The 8,603-nt window shown below is 40.5% G+C and overlaps 1 protein-coding gene across 1 annotated transcript in view; it reads left to right on the top strand.

Moving 5' to 3' along the window:
• The first annotated feature begins 1,093 nt into the window (after nucleotides 1-1,093).
• LOC136965036 (CSC1-like protein 2) overlaps nucleotides 1,094-8,603 on the top strand; it is a 76,828-nt gene continuing 69,318 nt past the window's right edge. The window contains exon 1 of the mRNA XM_067259019.1: nucleotides 1,094-1,152. The gene's annotated coding sequence lies outside the window, so the exon portion shown is untranslated. The remainder of the gene's footprint in view (nucleotides 1,153-8,603) is intronic.

Raw genomic sequence — 8,603 nt, 5'->3', positions numbered from 1 at the left:
TAGCCTACATAAACGTGTTGCAAAAATGAAAGCACGCAAACCAAAAACGCTGCATCCAGTTTTCACAACGGAAGTTCTCCAGGCCTCTAGGGGGAGCGCTAAGTGGAACAGTTTGATTTTCGGCCTCACTGAGTGAGAGAGAGAATATGAGAGAGAATATGAAAACTGGATGCAGCGTTTTTGGTTTGCGTGCTTTCATTTTTGCAACGCATGTATGTACTGCAGCGTTTTTGGTTTGTGTTTTTGCAACGCGTTTATGTATTTGCAGCGCGTTTATGTATTTGGTTGTGTTGTGTGTATTTGCAGCGCGTTTGCTGAATGCTGTGCATGTGTTGTCAAATTAATGAAGATGTTTTCTTAATTTGCTTGATTTTTGTCTATTTGCATGTATTTTCTTAATTTGCAGCGCGTTTTCACATGTCGGCCACCATACACAATAGATTTATTTGTATGTTTTTATTTCAAGTCTCCACCTTCGATGTTTCAGTGAGTGCTGTTGGCCGTGTTGCGTCTTTGCTCCGTAGTTTCACTCATTGTAAACCAACCAATCAGCGCGCAGCTCATCTATATATTCATGAGCATACCATAAAAGGAGAAAACTGCTTTTTTCATGATAGGCTATTTCACAGGGTTGCATTAGGGCGCATGGAACAGCACCCGGGCCATTTTCAGCCCAACCAATGTTACATACCCTATTCGGAGACCTTAAGGAACAGTGTGAAATACCCCAAAAACCCAGTCAATCACCCCTTTAAAGACTTAAATAAAGTCAGGACTTTACTTCTGAAATTGGAGCGGAAGTGTTATTTTGCTGCCACCTACTGTTTTGTGGAGGAAAAATCAATGATGGATTTACAGTTCCATTCGCCGGTATTGATATTCTCGGATCGGCTTCTAGCGTTTTTACCGTAACATTTCTTCCGTTTGTTAGCATTCACCCCCTTTAAACTGTTAATCACAAGGCAAACGTATACCTGAATGAAAGTGTGTTTGTGTTTTTTCTTCTAACGATTGAGTTTGTTTTCTCAAGCAATTGATGGATATGTTTCCAGACATCGCCGCGGTAGTGGATTTGTAGGGATTAATCTAGTTTGGTGTTTCGCTATTGGAGCAAGTGAAGACACAAAACGGAAAATCCAATTGGATTGCCAGGTAAAGAAAGATGCTATCCATCTTGAAAATATGCACTCTTTTGTCAATAGCCTGTTAACAATTTGGCGCAGTGCCATGCAGAATGCTATGGTATATTGCACTGGGCCTGTCACGCCTTAAGTTTTATGATATCTTGCCCTCGACCAGGGTATTAGTTAATCACAGAATGTGTCTGGTTGTTACCCTACACAAATATTGGTTACTGCGTCAATGATTGCCTGAACACCATGAGAGGCGTGCATAATGCAATTTCGATTGTGTAATGTGTGCCAAACTCAGACTATACATACATAAAACGTTTCAGCATCGGTATTGATTGTGAGGGCATTTTACTGTTGTTATAGATTGCTTATTCCATTGTAAATCGATACGTAACGTTGGCCTAGTCTACTATTTTACGTACAGATTACATTTGTATTTGTGCAACCTCTGCCTAGGTTAGTCGACCTCTACTATGGTTTACGTGTGGGCTAGATCCCTTGGTCTAGATCCCGCCCATCCCGCAACCCTTGTCCACGAGTTTTCAATGCCTTCTTTCAAAGTAGCATCTACCTTGATCCAACATATTACAAAATTCACATGCAAAATACGTGACAGGAATTAGTCAGAAGGCAAACATTGAACATTTTACAATTATTAGGCTATTTGTGTCTTAAAGTGATTCGATCGTCAAGCAGTCTGTACATCATTATCCGTCAGTCAAATCAGCCTGCACAACAACAATGACAGACATCAGTGCCAGACCGAAGGTATGGAGTTCACTAGATGGCTTTTAACTACGCTCGGTTTGAGTGATTTTGGGGTGTAATGTTATGAGGCATAATGCTCAGCAGATCTTCACTGATTGCAAGAACATACGTTTTACCATGGCAAAAATGTGTCATTCAGCTAAAGTACAGCGATTAGGCTACTAGTCCAACAGGCACATTGTCTCCTCCACATTCTCCCTTATCTCTTCACTCATGCTCACCCCACACCACACTAAAACAACTACTGAAAACACAACAAGCTGTTACAAAGCAGAAACAGCATCTTGTCAATGTTGGAAAGTCTGTATGCATTGTTGTGCTATTAGCCTATGCCCAGAGAATGGTAAAGAATGGTCCTTTTGCCAGAGATCGCCCGGTCAGGATAGGATGAGGAGCTTGGTCTGAATTTAACTTATTAACTGCCATTGCAAGGATTTACATTGAGACTGATATAATATCATGGGGTATTTTTTATTCTGTTATGGCATTTGTAAACATGAATGAAAAGTGAAATAGTTGGAATGTATTGTATTGCAACGCAATGTAAAATAAAGGTACGTAAGCTGAATTGTTTAAATGCCATGTTGGGGCTGACAAACTTTTGTAAGATATTTTTGTTTTAGATAATTAGCCGGCCTCATGTTGTATTGTGTGCTCAGTTCACGGGGTTTGATTGTCACTTCATATAGAACTTTAACTGGCTCGTTCAGTGTTGTCGTTGACCCTGTAACACTTTCCAGGATCAGGGCTCGACATTAAAGGCCATATGGCAGGGGGTTTTTTTTCCAACGAATTTGCACTATTTGCTTGTTGGTAATACATTTAAACTGTTAGCCATTGTAATTGATGTTGTCGGGTTTCACAAAACGGAATATAATACGAAAAAGTAGCTACTTTTTGCAATGATTCTTCTTTCCCCCACAATGCATTGCATGACATCACGTTGGGGAGACGACCGACCAAAGCCCGTTTAGAGACCATTGAAATCGATTAGAAATAAACACTAGGCTAGTACCAGAGAATGTCTAATATGGTCTCTGCTAGTACTATCAAAACGTTGGACTTTTAATCGGAAATGTGTTTACAACGTCAGGGAAAAAAATTAATTAGGGATGATCTTGGGGGGATTTAACAGGTGGGACTGGCAAGTTAGTCCATAGATAGCCCATAGCTAGCATGATGTCTTCTATTTCTAGATCAGTTTACCGGTAGTACTAGTCTACTTATCTGAACCACAGCTAACGACATGATTGTCCGGGACAAGTGGATTTTTTTGTAAGGCAAGTGGAAGAGAAATGTACTTGCCCCACTGGACAAGTTTAAACTCAAACAAAATAAAATGCCATGTTACTTGCACTGGCCAGCTTGCAAATACTGAGGATAGCCTACCGACTTTGAGTTAGCCAATGTTGTTAGCGATGCTAGCTAACGTTAATTTGCTAGCTGTATATAACATTTCACTGGGTCTTGCAGCTGTTTGATTGACTGAAATGATTATGAAATGTTATGTTCTACTAGCCATTTGCCTACTTTAGCAAGTCACAGTATTTACAAGCCCTTATAGTGTAACTGAGAAGACGCAGTAAATAATTCCTCTTTCAAGTAAGCCCCCTTTCAAGTGTTGAGCATTAAATTAGCTGCACGGTCTGTAGAGATATTGGGACCAAGCTGCAATACAGTACCTAACAGAAAGTGTTTATTCTGCAGAAATTGTGTAAATGTTTAATGTAACAACTAACAACTAACACCTCAATTGTTATCATTTGTATAATATTACAGCTCATCTTCGTTGGTCAAAGGCACAATCTTTACCCGGACGTGACTTTTGTGCATGGAAAAGTTAAACGTAAATGTAGGCTACTTGTCCAAAGGACAAGTGCCTCAAAAAGTTAATGTCAGGCCCTGAATAATCTCTGTCACTAGAAAAACGTTGACTTTCACTCAGTGCTATTCACTGACAGTAAAATCTTTTTTGTATATGTGCACTGCTGTTCGTAGACTAGCTCCAGAGCTCGTTGCTGCATTGCTAAATGATAGCAACTCACCAGGACACTTACATTTACATTTAGTCATTTAGCAGACGCTCTTATCCAGAGCGACTTACAGTAAGTACAGGGACATTCCCCCGAGGCAAGTAGGGTGAAGTGCCTTGCCCAAGGACACAACGTCAGTTTGCATGACCGGGAATCGAACTGGCAACCTTCGGATTACTAGCCCGACTCCCTCACCGCTCAGCCAACTGACTCCCACACTTCACCAACTCTCCACTCATTCTCCTCGGACCATCCATTTAATTGGCTTTGACGGCCATCAGGTCTCGGCAATTCCTCATTTGCCCTCTCATGTCTACTTGGTTCAAAATTATACGGCTGCGGGCCATCATACACATTAGTGTTTTTGCCACCTCTTCTTCATCCCAGTCAGTCGCCATAGTTCTAGTACTAGGCTGAGGCTACTCTCCTCCAGGACTCCCCAACGTGACGTCATCGCCGAATTGCGCTAATATGCTAATGCTAACACCAAAAACGACAAAAACTGGTCTTTAACACCAATTGGAGACACCATTTGGAGATATTTTAAATGATATACATATCTTGAGTGCTTCATGTACCCATTAATGAACAGTAGTGTTTAACCTGCCATATGGCCTTTAACCCGTTAAAGAGTAGCGTCACACATATGTGATCGTTCAAAAGCGGGCCCCACAGAGTACCGTCACACGTGTGATTCTGAACATTCCAACCGACTATTTTCCGATAGACAAAAACTATATGACAAACGCTATAGTATGGCTTCAAAATGTACTATTAGGAGGCTAACAAGTAACACTAGCAGGTAGTAGCATTGCTACGAGTATTATGCTAGGTTGCTAGGTAACGGAAGCTAACTAAAACTAGCTAGCTTCAGTTTTGGAAAAATAACTCACTCTGGTAGAAGCGTCGGTAATATTTAGAACTCACTCCTTAAAAGGTTAAGGCTTGTCCGCTTGTCCGGGACAAGTGGATTATTCTGTAGGACAAGTGGAAGAGAAATTGACTTGCCCCACTGGACAAGTTAAAACTCAAACAAAATAAAATGCCATGTTACTTCACGTTATGTGCCACTCATTACGTCTATTTTACCAATTTTATTTTACCAAATTCTGCATTAGCAAAACACAAAAAAGTGGCTTCGTCCCAAGATCTCTACAGACCGTGCAGCTATAATTTATTGCTCATTTCTAAATGAGCACTAATTAAATTATTTAAATTTTTAGACATAACAATGGATTTTGCCACTAAATGTTGGTGTTAACCTTTTGGTGCCTTATTTTTTCTACAATTTCCCTTTCTACCCGGCAGAGGCTGATTTACCAAGGGATCCTCTAAAAGGTCTATAGGCTACTTTACAGTTAAATATTAGCTGATATTTACCTACGCACATTTAACTGATACAAATGCTGCTAATGCTTGCTAAGTACACAGCTGCCGACGCTAGCTAGCTAAGGTCAACACAAAAGTAAAATATATATAAAATGATAAATCTTTACCCGGACAATTTACTTTTGTGCATGGACAAGTGAAATGTTAATGTAGTTGTCCAAAGGGAGGGGGGGGGGAGTAACTCTAAAATAAGCTGTTTAAAGGTATACTAACTACGTTAGTTAAGTTTATTTGTTGTTGTCAAACTAACATATACAGTATACACAGAACAATTTATTTACTTGAATTTAGCCTCTCAACAAAAATAAACATTAATACAGTAAAATGGGACACAGGGAGAAACGAGTCAAATGCTGATTGGCTAATACAGATGGCACAAACAGACATAGAACAATTAGTGACAGGAAACAACCACAATGACGAACCAGCAGGGGAGGAACCACACACACACCTGGGGCCTGTACTACAAATCAAGATTTGGCGTTAACGAGGTAACTTCAGGTTCAACCCAGGGTTTTCTGTATCACAACGGTGGATCACTTGTTATCGGGGTAGATCGCCATGGTAACACATGCTGAACGCCTAATCTGGTCGGGAGCAGGTTAAGTTGGAGATCAGAGATCAACCGGTATAAAAGCCCCGCCTACTAACTCATTCTTGAGGATAATGGCGTCACCGTTCATAGAAGATCCTGTGGAGCTTGGTGCGCGGATAGTGAGAGGGGCGCTCAGAAGAGCCAGAACATTTAGAGACCGACAAAACCCTTTGGCATTCCCTGATGACTATCTTTATGAAAGATATAGATTCTCAGCAGAGGGAATTACTTATCTTTGCCAACTTCTTGAGTCGTATGTTGCCAATGCGACACATCGAAGCTGTGCGCTCACAGTCCCACAGACTGCATTAGCGTTGCGTTATTTCGCTACGTGTACTTTTATGTACACGTAGCGTGTACATATGAGGGGGAGTCAGGTGGCTGAGCGGTGAGAGAATCGGGCTAGTAATCTGAAGGTTGCCAGTTCGATTCCCGGTCATGCCAACTGACGTTGTGTCCTTGGGCAAGGCACTTCACCCTACTTGCCTCGGGGGAATGTCCCTGTACTTACTGTAAGTCGCTCTGGATAAGAGCGTCTGCTAAATGACTAAATATAAATGTATGTAGTGTCATGTTGATATGTTATCCCTATTCACTGGGGTGTCTCCCCTTAACCCCTTCTGTTGTCCTTGGGTTGCTTTGACCCATTTTCTAATTATTTCCATATCAGAAATTTGGGTTTCCTTCAACCAAAACATTTCAAACCAAAAAGAACGTGTATGGTACCGTACAATGCTCTTCACAAGTTAAATAAATTATCATTTAACTACTTTCATTGAATTTGGATGTTTCATTCACTTTTATAGCATTTTTCAAAAACCATACCTGCAAACGAATGAATTAATTAACAAAACAAAATTCACTCAAGTTATCATACAGCCTCCGATACAGCCTCCTAGTACACGCGCAAGTGAAGCATATGGTGCAAAGGATGACCAGAGGACCTATTAGAATGAAGGGGCTGGGACCAATCAGAGTGAAGGGGCTGGGATGAGTTCCTATGATGTCCATGGAGGCACATGAAAGATGGGGATTGCTTTAAAAAATGTCAACATGCTGATCCAAACAATATCAATCGCGGCTGCATTCCGTTGGATTACAAAAAGGATACCTGCGAAATTTAGAACTTTGCAGAATGCCCTGTTCTCCAGATAAATGTAGGAAACTAACACGGACGCACACACGAACAAACATACACACAGCGATTCCTGTCATGATTAGAGACAAAAAGTGACCGAAACCAGCTAGATGCCAAAACGGAAATGCAATACCACCAAGCTCCATCGGGGTCTGTGCTTCAAGCTGAGAAGCTAGGGTGGCTTGGGAGTTATGCATGCCAATGTTTTGTCTTGTCACATGCTGAAAATATGTTCCACGATTATGTAAACATAAGCATATTTCCCAGATTAATGCAAATGTGAAAACATTTATTCATATGTTTTTATCCACATTTATAACTCGAATACACATTTATGGATCATAGTAAACATTTGTGATATGCTGTGCATTTATAGTATAAGTGTCAGTAATGTATCTCTACAGTTTCAGATGTCCTTGTGTGAGTACACACTGTTAATCATTTGACCCCATGTGTTTTTATATTTGCTTAACATGCATCATTGGGAATAATACACATGCATATTATAACAGATGAACTCATTAATAGTCAACCACATGCACTTGATTTTAAATATGGTCAGGCTTAAAAATTCCCTCAGAAATAACACATTATCCTTGCTTTAGTTGTTACCAAAACTGTTGTGCAAACAATTACGTGTTTGTTTAGCATAGATAACTTCACTCTAGTAAATCAAGTAGTGGAACATGGCCACTGCATATGTGGCTGTCTGATATGCTGCACGTGCCTTCAGAGGAAAACATATCTGTTGAACTAGTGAGGCACATGTTGCCTAAAATGGGTAGCCTAAATATTGAGCATTAATGAACAGTGACAACAGTATCTAAATAATTCTAACCACTACTATACAATGTAAAAAATTTAATATAAAATAAGATATAAAGATATTACTGAATGTCTGCACAGGACCTTTAGTCAGCACATGGTAAGCTAATATGTTTTTTTGGAAACCAGTATCTTCACATTTGCCTTTTTTGAAACCAGAAACTTCATTGTGTATTGTATATTTGAGGAATAATGGTATGTGCAAATGTTCTAATATGCAGTGTCTTTCATCAGTGCTAATTTATATGGCAGATGTATTTTTTTGTGGCTACAAAAATTGTCCAGAAGGCATATTTATGCACTTCTAGCAGTTCTATGCAGTACTGAGTTTAAGAACCCCCTAAGTCTTGGATGGTGGTGATTGATGAATGGGGGAGTCAGATGGCTGAGCGCTGAGGGAGTCGGGCAAGTAATCTGAAGGTTGCCAGTTCGATTCTGGCTGTCCAAAATGACGTTGTGTCCTTGGGCAAGGCACTTCACCCTACTTGCCTCGGGGAGAATGTCCCTGTACTTACTGTAAGTCGCTCTGGATAAGAGCGTTCTTCGGAGTGATAAACAGCCATAGACTGTAAAAACAATGGACACAGTAACAGCCCCTCAAAAGTGAAGCCAAAGCATCTCGATTGACCCCTGGTGGCTGGCTGCAGTATAGGTCATAAGTCCCGCCCCCTCCATGTTAGCGGATGGGACATGAGCCAAACGAAAAAATCTAAGTGCGTGTC

The sequence above is a fragment of the Osmerus mordax genome, chromosome 21 (genome assembly GCF_038355195.1).
Source record: "Osmerus mordax isolate fOsmMor3 chromosome 21, fOsmMor3.pri, whole genome shotgun sequence".
NCBI lineage: Eukaryota > Metazoa > Chordata > Actinopteri > Osmeriformes > Osmeridae > Osmerus > Osmerus mordax.
This window is presented reverse-complemented; position numbering and strand designations above follow the sequence as displayed.